The sequence below is a fragment of the Durio zibethinus genome, chromosome 11 (genome assembly GCF_047325235.1).
Source record: "Durio zibethinus cultivar Kanyao isolate XHJ-2024 chromosome 11, ASM4732523v1, whole genome shotgun sequence".
Classification (NCBI taxonomy): Eukaryota; Viridiplantae; Streptophyta; class Magnoliopsida; order Malvales; family Malvaceae; genus Durio; species Durio zibethinus.
The window spans coordinates 1,049,985-1,063,613 of NC_143172.1; the positions used below are offsets into that span (position 1 = coordinate 1,049,985).

The 13,629-nt window shown below is 31.0% G+C and overlaps 1 pseudogene across 1 annotated transcript; it reads left to right on the forward strand.

Moving 5' to 3' along the window:
- The first annotated feature begins 8,210 nt into the window (after positions 1-8,210).
- Positions 8,211-11,010, forward strand: LOC111290494 (transcription factor MYC2 pseudogene; annotated as a pseudogene). Its single transcript, XR_016346102.1, has one exon. The product of XR_016346102.1 is annotated as a transcription factor MYC2 pseudogene (transcript).
- Positions 11,011-13,629: the final 2,619 nt, after the last annotated feature.

Genomic DNA, 13,629 nt, shown 5'->3' on the forward strand with positions numbered 1-13,629 from the left:
TGGTACCAATTGTGGGCATTAACTCCATCATCTTTTCACCATGACTACTGGTTGACCCTTTATCTGTTAGATTTTGTACCTTCTTCTACATATCAAGTATATTCAAATGCCTTTTTTTTTTTTTTTACAAAAGAGGGCATACATCCTTGAAACTCAACTAATCTAGCTCATCTGCCAACAACAACAAGGCTAGTTTCTCTGGGAAATGCTCGAGAATTATGGTTTCTTCAAAGTCAGAAACAATGTTCGCAATTTTAGATAGTAATAAAAATTATCAGCTTGGTCAATAATTCTGTAATCTTATCATATTCTTCATCTTCTTCTCAAATTTGAACTTAACCAATGGATTGTTTTACAAATTTTTATTGGTATTTTGAAATTTGATCGAGTTTTTATTTTGCTATTCATAAAAAATTCATCTAAATCTATCAACAGTATGGCATCAAATTTCTACCACTAGTTATCTATAGTGAAGATGAAGAGAATACGAAAAGAAAAACAAGAGGAAAAAGTACTTTAATCATGCTCCTAAAACTTGTTATGTCATTGTTGAATTTTCCTGACTTTCATGAACTTCGAAAGATTATCTGGTTTGTGTTGGTCTTCATACAATGAACTAGTACTATATAAAAGCTTCCGCAAGTAAATTTTCATTTTTCCTGTTATGGTTGGCGTTAGGCTTTCATAATTAAGTAACTTTACCATATTGTCACCAGTAGAAGAACTATATAAATTAATATAGTAACTTATAAGCCTTTAATTATCATTTTTTTTCGTATAAACGAAATCGCAGTTCAAAACTACAAAAGAAAATGTTAAAAATATTATTATTCGAATTTCAAATCTATTTGATAATATTTTTTTAAAAAAATTATATAAATTAATTGAATTAAAATTTACAATAACTTCAAATTCTGGATTCTTATCTATCCATTTAAAGATAGACCGTATATGTGCCAAAAAGATGGACCATATACTTTCCTTCCTCCAAAAATTTGTTGTCAGATAACAAGCTCAAATTAAAGTTAGAAAATTTGTGTTAGGATTTTAGTTTTATTTTATCTTCCACACTCTCCCAGGAGATTGGACCACACCCAGGGCGTTGTTTATCATATTCATCAGTCATCACTATATGGACGAATTGTCACATTACTTGCATTTATATATAGTGACATTACACAAATTTATTAGCAAGTTGACTCAAAAGCTTCCAATCTGTTGTGTTGGTGAAGTAAACATGAGATGATATATATAAAGTTATGAATGATACCATTTTGTCTCAAAATAAAAAGAAGGCAATAGCTATAGCTTTTATTATATTTATGAATTTTGTATGAGAATTTCAAAACAAAAACATGGGAATTTTTGCCTTTGGAGCAAACACCTGATCAAAATGAACCCATGGCCACGAATAAAATAGATATTTTCATTGAGAAGGCCAACATCACCCTGGAAGATTACAAATGGGCCAAATAGCACGGGCTAATCATTGTCAATCCCATAAATCACATTACTGTTGTTTGTTTTTTCATATAATTTCAAAAAATCATTATTCACTTTTAGTGTAAAAAAATAAAATATTATAATTAGTTAAAAGAAAAAAAAAAAGATGAAGGTGTGTTTTTTCGTTGGCCATGAAAAAGCAAAGGGAAAGGAAGGACGTTGGAAAGTAATATATCCCACATCAGCAGGGCACGTTTGAAAATGATTTTTGTAGCATACGGAAACGGTAGTGCCGCCAAAGTGGAAGAAGAAATGAGCTTAGAAACAGTTACAAAAAGACACACGGCGGCTGAAGGTTAACTGTTGACACGTCACCAGTGACGCTTGGACACGGTTGATTCCACTTTGAATTACGTGCAGCTGCCGTCCACCCTATTACTTTTTTCCTCCTAATATTTTATTTATTTATTTAGTAATATTTTTTAAGAAAATCAATTTAAACTTTTTGTTTTCTGGGTCCCTCGTTTTTGCCTTTATTTCTGGCGACCTCTTCTTTTTTTTATTGTTTTTTAATTAATCATAAAATAAGACTCAATTACCTTATTATTTTATATCAATTACCATATACATCAATCAAGAGGAGCAAATTTTCACATGAACATTTAATTTGTTGATTTGATTGAAAATCTACTTTTGTCAATGTTGTCCAATGGATTCTTTAACGAAAAAGCTTTTTTTTTTTTTTGAGAGAGAGAGAAGGTAATTTTTATCATACAATGAATTTAATTTTAGATAACTTTTCATGCAAAAATAGAATAGTTCACATGGCAATTATGGCAACTTGTTCCTGTGTATAAACAGGAACTAAATGAAGCAGGGTCCCATGTTTTTTGTATTTTCTTCTGTTTCCATATGCATCGGCTGAATCAGCCCACTAGCTGTCTCGATCAACTGCTAACTATATATAATAAAAAAATTTTATGTGAAGATGTCCTTTTTCATTACATTTTATTATTATAAATTAACAATTACCTTTTGTTTTAAGCATGACCTAAGTAATCATGACATAATCTATTCTAAAACTTTTTTATATGAAATTATCAATAATTAAATTTTAATTATTAAAATTAACAATTCAATATTTTATAAATTTAGCTTTAACTCATTTTCGGTTTTTTTTTTTCAATTAATGAAAAAAACTTTAAACTTTTAAAATTTTTGAAACCATGAAAATATATACTAGTATTGTTTTTAAGTTGAACAGTTAAAGAAAATGACTCATTTCTTTTGATTTATATATGTAAAAATTTTAGATCCAGAGATGGGGATTGAAAAGGAACAAATTAAAAGAGAAAACCAAGGAGTTTTGAATGCAAAATTGGTGAGCCATGAATCGAGGATAAGCATAGATGATTCACTTGCCTTATAATCCACTAAATCTAATCTCATTTATTTTGTTTATAAAGTAACAGTTCTTGCTGCTGGTTGTACTATAATATTTATTCAGCATTAACCTCCTATGTGAAACTTTGTGGGAATTATTAATTTGCGAATACCAAACCTTAGAACTATGGAATTTTCTTTCACAGTCAAAGAGCCAATAATGAAACATGGGATGGCAATTTGCTTTTGCTTTGGAATTGATGGCCAGCTAGCTGCCCAGAGCTCCTTCAAGGTTGCATAATTTACAGATAAATTTAAAAAACCAATCTTATTTTCCTTACATTTCCAAAGACAATAAAAGGGAAGAAGGGACAACAAAGAGGTTGATTAGACAAGTTCGCAATTGGAGCTCTATAATTGGTGGGTGATGTTTCATACGTGAAATGATTATAAGTATGCTTTCTTCTTCCATTTGTCCAAGGTTTGTCATTAGGGTTTTCTTAGGAGCAAGGATGTTATTTGCTTTTAAAAAATAATAATGGAGATGGGTAATATACATTATGATTTATCTATTGATTTTAATAATTTTAAATTAAAATTAAAAAATAACAAAAATTAAGAAAAAGTTAAATCACATAAATATGTTTTAATAATGGAGATGGATAATATATTTTACAAAATATGTTTTCAAAATTTGTAAACTCAAAATTTGCAACTTTTATTTTTAAAAATTTTATAATTGTATATTATATTAAAAATAATTTGTTAAAGTTGGATTCTTATGATTTAAAAAGTTAATAAAAAAACATATAAAATGGAACGAAGGAGAATATACTAAAATTTCAATTTTTTTCTTACTTTGCAAAAAAAAAAAAAGATCTCCTTTTCCTTTTGTTTTCTTTTCTAATGTGTGGGGTTGTGTTGTGCAAGTGGCCAAATGGCATGAAGTCTTCACCAACTTGTAGGCTCCATCTTAATTTGGAATTTAATAAACAAAAACTACAACACAAGATTCCATGGGAAGGGCATGAAACAAAATATTGGGGTACGCAATTGAAAAATATTTAAATTTTAGGGACCGGCATATATATATATATATATATATACTTTAAATGTTTTCTCTAATATAAAAACATTGTTTGATTTTTCAATCCAACTAATTGGTTTTGGCAATTTCTTCGACATATTTAATTTAATATAAATAATGATTACTATGTAATTGTACCTACAAATTATTTAAATTAGACGATTCAAACATAGATAATTACTATTTGGAACTGTAGCATAAATTAATGAAACTCTATTTGGATAAGTGGTTAATTAAAAATTATTATTATTATTATTATTATTATAACAGAGAAAAATATTATAATTTTAATTGAAAATTTTAATAAAAATTTATATTAAATAAATTTTATTAAAATTAATATTTAGATTTAATTAATGATATAATAAATTTAATTATATCGTACTAAAAATGTAATAAAATTCAAATGACACCGAGGCAACGGGTCACTGTCAGGCATTTGAAAAAGGTTATTAAACCAATGGAAGCTGCAATGCTCTTGTCAATACATGAATGATTGGCTTTGACTTTTCATTCTCAAGTAACTCGTAAACTGACATAGTAATAAACTAATAATGCCTCTTTGCTTACATATTATTCCAGGCTATTCCCATTATTTTTATATTTTTATAAATTTACCCACATAGTCTTAATACTAAATACTGAGCAGCAACAAATTACATTTTAACTCCTCGAAGGATTAGTCCAATTGGTAAAAGAACGAATTCTACTTTTTTATTTATCTAAATTAAACCGTTTTTAGAGATTAAAATCTTGAATACATTTTTAAGATCGATTAATAAAGACATTAGATTTAAACAAATTTTGAGAGATATCCTTAACTATATTACACAAAAAAAACAAGTTTGAGGAGTTTTTCTTGAATATTGATGTTAAAAATAAAACAAGTTTTTCACATTATTTTCATTCTTCCAACTTTTATAAAAGATTAAATTTACATTTTGACTAACTTAATTTTGTTTTATTTGGAATTGTTATTTTTTCATATACATAAAAAAAATGATAGTAGTATGTTTTATTCAAAAGTATGGAACTTTTTTTGTTCGATTTATAAATGATTCAAAATAATCATAATTAAGGGTAACTTGTTAACCATAAATGTTATTCCCTATGTCCCATAAATATTATTTTAGTTTGGTTTCTATTGGTCAAACTTTTTCAACTTTGATTTCATTTTATTCTAAATACATTACTAATTAAAATATAAAGAAAATAATTTTCAAATACATTGAATGAAAAAGCTTTCCAATATATTTTTATATAATTTAATTCAATAAAACATTTAAAATAATTCAATGATCAAAATAAAAAAAATTAATTACAAAAAAAATAAATCAAATATTATTTATGAGAAGAAAATAAATAATTGATTAGCTAAAGATCCTAATACAATATATTGTCACTTTTATTTATTATGATGAGATTTAGATTCTGGCAACTAATGTATATTGGGACATGAAGGAGTAAATTGTAAACTAGATGAAGTATTTTGTAGGTTTGGGATGTAATTGCTAAAAATAGTTGAATGTTTATGCTTAGAAAACAATACTATAAAGTGTGAGTTAAACTTTTTAATTAATCAAAAAGACAAAGTTAAAATTGCAAGCAAAAAAAAATAAATAAAGAAAAAAAAAAGCGAAGTTTCAATAAAAAATGATTAGATTGATGGTAGTATTTTTCACATGGAAAAGTGGTTTCCAAACGTGCCCCCAACAAAAAATAATTATGATAAAATCCAATCTAATTTGACTACAAAGCATCAAGCAAAACCTTCTTCAATGTTTAATCTTTTGTTTATAATTAAAAAAAAATGGCGATAAGGGGAATCAATAAATTATTTTATTTTTAAGGAACAAAAGAGGTCAAATCAACGGCCAGGATTTATTCTTGCGTTGATAACGCGTCCGTTTTCTTATTTCTTTATTACCGATGCTATCATTTATTTATTTTTATAGTTTTTTAGGTTGTCCTTATCATAAATTGTCGCATGGAGTTGGGTAAAGAGATAGCAAAATAATAAATAATCAGTTATTTCTTTTAAAGTAAATGCCGTCAAGGTAACAAGTTAATTTATATATCTTAAGTTTAACGAAGTATTTTTCTTATAAAAATCATTTGATATAATTAAATTATAAAAAATAAAATTTCGAAAACATTTAATTTTTTTTAAATAAACACTGTTTAAAAAAATATATGATCAATCAACGCCACAACAATGGGTTGGTTGTTGATGTCTAGTCGATAGGAAAGAAAGAGAGAGGCCAAATATTTTCCATTGCTGGATCGAAATTGATCAAAGCCAATTTAACTTCGGTCGATCTTTGTATCATTTGTTGAGCTAGATTTGTTTAGAATTAATTGACGTGAAAAATGAAAGAAAAAAAAATAAAATTTAATATTTCACTAGCTTTTTATTACACTTATAAAAGTTAAAACTTTTTTTTTTTTTTAATAAACTAACAAGTATTAATTTATTTATATTTTAATTCACTTAATTTTTTGTACAAAATATCCAAATGAAAGATGAAAAAAATCTTTAACTGAACTACTGAAGTGAAAGTATTGGAGTGGGGCGAGTCACAAGTGGCGATTAATTGGGACAGTGCCGCCGATATTTTGCTATTTACATCGGCGGCTCTTGCGTAGAAGAAGCCAAAGATGATTAAATCGCGTAGCAGGAGGTTTAATTACGTCACACATCGTTAGAATGTTCAGGGAACGTCGTAACGTGATTGAACCACATCGGCGGCTCTTTCTTTGCAATCTTTTTATGATTATTTAATCAGCCAAAGTAAATATGTTAGGCAATTGGCTAATCGAACGGACCCCACCCCAATTTTTAAAATAAACAATATATTTTCTAAGTTTATAATGTTTTATATAAAAAGATAAAAAAATTACGAGTTTAAGACATTGAACTTTAATTTTATAAAATTTTATTTTAAAAAAATGAATGAATCTTTTGAATTAAATGGATTTTATTTTTTTGTCTTATAATTTTTTCTTACTAAAAAGCAAAGAAAAGAAATATTCAATTCGAGTAACAGATAAATGTTTTAGTTTTTTAGAATAAATTATTGCCACTAATATAACATTTTGTGAAAATATATAATTTTTCTAATAGAAATTAATCAATATGTTTTTTTTTATATAAGTATATATTACTAAATTAAAAAGGTACATTATTATTTTTATTTTTATTTTAAAATTTTTAATTTATCTTTTAATTTTTTTATCCAATTATTTATTTGATTGGAAAATATATGATATGCCTAAGTTTTATAGAACCTACAATATTCAAATGACAAATCAAATGATAATCAATTGATCTAAAGGATAGTCCGCACTAACTTTATAAATATGTAAGAGCCTTATATTTTGAATCGAAAAATAAAATTATTTTGAAAATATATTAGTATAATATTATCATTTTAAAAATTATAGTATGAGATTAAAAAAATGATTATGTGTTGAGAATAAAAAACTTAAGATTTAATTTTTTTGACACTAATTAAGATTTAAGTCCATTACTAATTAACCTAATTTTCTTTTGGCCATTTTATTAATTAACATATAATTTGTTGTTGTTATTATTCTAAAAATAACATGTTAGGTTTATTTAATTATGATTTTTAATTGCTCACGTAATTTCATAAAAAATTATAAAGAAATTATTGTTTTAAGAAGGTATACAAAATAATTTTATGAAAGAATTATATGTTACAATAATTTGGGTTTATCAACAATAGCCTATGGCTATTATTTAAAAAAAAAAAAAAAAGAATGGCTGTATCCTATATGTTAGAAACTAGAAGCCGCCACTCAAACCAGGTAACGAGTCAATTAATCCGATTCCTTAGTTTAGTTCGTTACCACTTACCAGGAAGTTTTTTTTTTTTTTAATTTTTTTTATTTTAACTGTCTTCATATTGGAATAAAGAAAAAATAAAAAATTAAACAGCATTTATTTTCTTTTTTTTTTTTGTCGTTTAAATAGGATAATATGTGAAAATATTTGATCCAGAAAAAGATGGGAATTTGTTGACAATTTCTTCCCAAAATTATTCTCAGTAATAAAATATCTACTTGCTGTAATTGTAAATGATCAGAAAAACATTAAAAATCGAGAATATACTGTTTAGTTCCATTCTCATAGCCTACAAATCCGAGAAAAAAAAAAATCTTGGCTGGCTCAGGCATATTCTTTTTAAATAATGTTTTTATAAATCATTATTTTCTAAAATATAAAACAATTATGTATACGTGTATAATTTGCTATAAAAATAAAAAATTATGAATTTGTACAGTACCCCGTTCCACTAGCTCAAAAAAATTGCCGTTTCTTAAATGTCAGTCAAGCCTGTTCCAATCCTAACGATGAACGAACTAAACAGTGCCACGTGCTCTAACTTAGGCCCTATAAGCTGCTCCATACGCCGGATTTTTACCGATTTAATCGGTTCTCTCCGCCCCTTCCTAGAAACTGCTTTTTTTTTTTTTTTCACCCTTAAAAAAATATAATCAGCTTAAGTTCAGTCCAAATAAATCCCAAGCCAAACCCAGATGCATCCCAAATGATCTAATCCCCAATTCCCAATTTCAATAGTTTCTTCCCTTTCTTCTTCCAAACCACAAAACAAATTCCTTGAAAAAAAGAAATTGGAAATCTGGCGAAATCTTATGGAATGACGGACTATAGGTTAGCGCCGACGATGAATCTTTGGACGGACGATAACGCATCGGTTATGGAAGCTTTTATGAGCACCGATCTTTCTGCTTTATGGCCACCGCCGCAATCCTCTGCATCTACTTCCACACCTGCTGCTGCTGCTGCTGCTGTTGGTGGACCAGACGTTTCCAAGTCCTCCTTCGCCGCCCAATATCAGCCTTCCGTTTCTCTCCTCAATCAAGAAACTCTTCAACAGCGTCTCCACGCCCTCATCGAAGACGCCCGCGAGTATTGGACTTACGCTATTTTTTGGCAGTCCTCGACCTCGTTTGATTACTCGGGCACTACCATACTCGGTTGGGGCGATGGGTATTACAAAGGCGAAGAAGATAAAGGGAAAGGAAAGTTGAAAGCTTCTACATCTACAGTTGTGGAACAAGAGTACCGTAAAAAAGTGCTTAGAGAACTTAACTCTATGATTTCTGGGTCGACTGCCACCACCGACGATGCCGTCGATGAAGAAGTCACCGACACTGAGTGGTTCTTTTTAGTTTCTATGATGCAGTCTTTTGTGAACGGCAGCGGGCTTCCGGGGCAGGCTTTTTTCAATTCGAGTCCGGTTTGGATTGCTGGGTCGGACCGGTTAGCCAGTTCGATATGCGAGAGAGCGAGGCAAGGAAAGGTTTTCGGTTTGCAGACGATGGTTTGTATACCGTCGGCAAACGGGGTAGTTGAATTGGGATCAACGGAACTTATCACCCAAAGCTCAGATCTGATGAATAAGGTTCGGGTTTTGTTTAATTTCAATAATGGAATTGAAGCTGGTTCTTGGTCTATGAGTAATAATACTGCTGATCAAGGCGAAAATGATCCGTCTTCGCTTTGGATTAGTGATCCAAATAACGGAGTCGAACTTAAGGAAAGTAACAACAATAATACTAGCAATCAGAATCAGCAGATTCAGAAGTCAATTCAATTCTGTGATAACCCGAGTTCGAGTAGTTTAACTGAGAATCCGAGTTCTATTCATGTTGGAAATCATGACCAGCAGCAGAACCATCAGCAGGGGCAGAGATTCTGCCTGAATTTCTCCGATTATGGCTTTGATGGGAGTAGCAGTGTGAGGAATGGGAATTCTTCTTCTCATTTGTTGAAGCCTGAATCCGGGGAAATATTGAGTTTTGGTGAGAGCAAGAAAAGTGGGGATGGAAATTTGTTTACAGGGAACTCTCACTTTGTGGTAGAGGAGAATAAGAAGAAGAGGTCGCCTACTTCAAGAGGGAGTAATGAAGAAGGGATGCTTTCGTTTACTTCTGGTGTAATTTTGCCTTCTTCTGGTGTGGTGAAATCAAGTGGCGGTGCTGGGGATTCAGATCACTCTGATCTTGAGGCTTCTGTCGTGAAGGAAGCTGATAGTAGCAGAGTGGTGGAGCCTGAAAAGAGGCCTCGGAAACGAGGGAGAAAACCGGCTAATGGAAGAGAGGAGCCTCTGAATCATGTTGAAGCAGAGCGTCAAAGAAGAGAGAAGCTTAACCAGAGGTTTTACGCCCTCCGTGCCGTGGTTCCTAATGTATCGAAGATGGATAAAGCATCACTCCTAGGTGATGCTATTTCCTATATTAACGAGCTTAAGACAAAGCTACAGAATGCAGATTCGGAGAAAGAGGAATTGCAGAAACAATTAGAGGCGATGAAGAAAGAATTGGCAAGTAAAGATTCTGGTTCTGCGCCACCACCACCTGATCAAGACCTCAAAATGTCCAACCACCTTGGTAATAAATTGATAGAATTAGATATTGATGTGAAGATTATTGGATGGGATGCAATGATTCGAATCCAATGCCCTAAAAAGAACCATCCAGCAGCAAGGTTAATGGCTGCCTTGAAGGAGTTAGACCTAGATGTGCACCATGCTAGTGTGTCGGTAGTGAATGACTTGATGATCCAGCAAGCCACCGTTAAGATGGGGAGCCGGTTTTACACACAGGAGCAGCTCAGGATAGCCCTAACATCCAAAGTTGGAGATGCAAGATAGAGAGTATCGAGCAGAGCTTGATCTGTAAAAGCAATTGGGATAGAGCTTGATCAGAGAAAAATAGGACCGCAGTTTCATTGTTAAAATGGCTGCAGGTCTCTGGGACATTTTAAGGATCCCGGTGGCACAAGCTCTGTAAAATATTGTTCTATTTTGTTGTTATTAGTGTTTAGTATAGTTAATAGTTTGAGAGGTGATCTTAATCAAGGAGGAGCTTAACTGGTTAGCAGGTTGATTGATTTCCCATAATTTTAAAGAGTGATTGACATTGTTGAGCTCCAGTCAACTGAAAATAGCCTTTTTGTGTTAAATCTTGTAGAACGTCTTCAATCAATGTATATTGCTTGCTATAAATTCGAACCTGAATGAAGTTCTGGGTTTGTTACTATGTTACCTCGAGTGTTCCTTTTGTTAACTGTGCCTAAACTTTGTTAACTAGTACTTTCGTTTCTTTTAGTATTGAGCAAGTTTTAATGGGACATGGAGCATGCATGCTACAACTTTTCATTGAGGCGTTTCGGACGTCAACATTAGTTTTTGAGGTTGTGTGAACAAGGGAACATTTTGAACTCTTGTTTGAGCTTTACTCCATTCATTGTATCCTTCGTTCCTTCACATGCTTTTGCTGTTCTTGGTAACGATATTTCTTGCATTTTCCTTGAACGTTGACGTACTTGATACCATTTTGGTGAAAATACGCTTTTGGGATGTTGAACCTTATACGTTTGTTTTTTACTTTGATTTTAGTTTTCATTCCAGGACTGGGGGTAATTTCTTTCCCTGTTTTTGATATCTTTTCGATCATATAATAAATTTTCATGCCAAAAATGCACCGACATCTGTGACAGGCAAAGAGCTCTTGCCTTTGGGGACTGCATGTGAAAATGTCTGCCTTCTCCAATCTCCACCACCCTTACCTCTGATGCAGAAAGATTATGGATCCTTTGTTTTTCTTTCTTTGTGGGCTAAAAAGAGAGGTAGCAAAACTTTAGCAAACACCAAAAAACTTTCTTTGGGGAGCTTTGGAAGTTCAAAAGCTAATCAATAATCAGTGTCTTTTTTGGAGTAAGTGCAAATGTTCATTCAAATCAGAAAAATGCATTTACTTTTGCATTTACTCTTTCAACAAAAATGCGGAAGCTCTTTCTCTCTCCGGGCAATAAAGACTACTTGCCTGTATGATAGGTGGGAAGTGGGAATATAAGTATAAAGAGAAACCAGAAAATTTGTGGAGAGTATAGCTTGAACAAGAAATTTGGAACATCAACCAAGACCTCAAATTTCGGAACCTGTAGTTCCATCGTGCTAACTGCTGAGGCGTCAAGTAAGGCTTGGCTTTCTCTTTATCTTTAGCTAAAGGAAACTGACAGCCAATTAAATTGGAACAAACTTTTATGAAAAAGTTATATTTCATTTTATTTTATCCTATGGCAACAATTTTTTAAGCACTCGGTAGCACTACTTTTAGACTGCAATAGTCTTATGTTATTAATTCTAAATTAAACAAGATAAGAAAATATCATTATTTGAACCTTTTAGGCTTCTTCAACATGGGTGTGTCCTTTTTCACCTTGTTGATATTATTTCTGTTTGCTCGTTGTATTAATTTGTACAGGCTTCCTCATTGTCGGTGGTTTTCATGTTTTTCCTACCTAAAACGTTGAGGTTATTGTTACAGTAAAATATGGTAAACAAGCTAGGCATGTTTAACACATGGTTGGAATGCAGACTGACTACGCAAACATAAGAAAATGGGATACCAAAGTTTCTGATTTCCAATAGAATTTTGAAACGGAATTGTCGAATATGATACTATTGTGTATCTCACCGAAAGAATTTTATTAATAAACTATATATAACTGTTGATAAAGTGATATAGATTACAACTATTTAAGGACATAGTTTTCTGAAACAGTATTTGGTGCAAATTCCCCCACCAAAATGGAATCTGGCGTTTAAATAAGCTATATGATGGCGTTTGGCATCAAATTCTGATTTGTATATATTCAATGTTTCTTGAACCATAATACCGATTAAAGTGGTGAGTATTAATTGAATCATTAAGTTGGAAGGCAGCCTGTAGTCAATCAAAAAAATATTATTTCTTCTGTCATGTATTTTCTGGTAAATGATTTCATTTTTTTTCATCATCATTTCCCTCAATTCAACATCAGAATTGCAGAATTTAGTGGTCAACGTTTGTGTGAAGTAACTTTGTCGTGAAACTACAACAGGTTTGGTAGTAAGTCCTTTTTTTTTTTTGTTGTCAGGAAACCCCTGGTCTCATGCTGTAAAAGAAGAATAGATCAAGGAAAAACACAGGGTAATGTGCATATTTCAAGCTTTGCACCAACTAAACACTAGGAATAAACTTAAAATATAAAAAATTTAGAATTTACCCAAGGTTGATTACAAATCCAATGTATCAGTATCAGTGCCAGGTAATGGTCTATAAGTCGAGGAATTTCTATTCGAATACCCAATTCCAGGACAGCTGTAAAATGAATGGAGTCATAAAGTAGAGGCTGAAATTCTATATTGGAAAAAAAAAAAGAAAAGCAAGATAACTACCAAGGAAATTGTTATCACTTTCCAGATTTGAAGAATCATAGGACTATAAACCCTCTGCTGGTCCTTAAAACACAGAAAACCTTATGGAATGTCTTTAAGAGAAATGAATTTGAACAGAATGATGTCTGGAAAGCCACATGTTTTAATATGAGACAAGCTCCATTGTCGGGTTTGGCATCAAATAATGAGATTCCAACGTTACATATGATCCGAAAATGGGATTAGGATTCTAGTTAGGTGCTTTCAACTACTATATATATATATATATGTATAAATATCCTTTGGTTCATTAACAAGTAATGAAGAAAGTGCTAAAATTTAGATCACAATAGATGAAATGATTCTTATTTTTTTTGGTTTAAGACCTCTTGATATTCGGTAGCTACTTTGAGCCTAATTTATTCGGAATCAAGTTGAGTCGGATTTTATAAAGGGGATAAG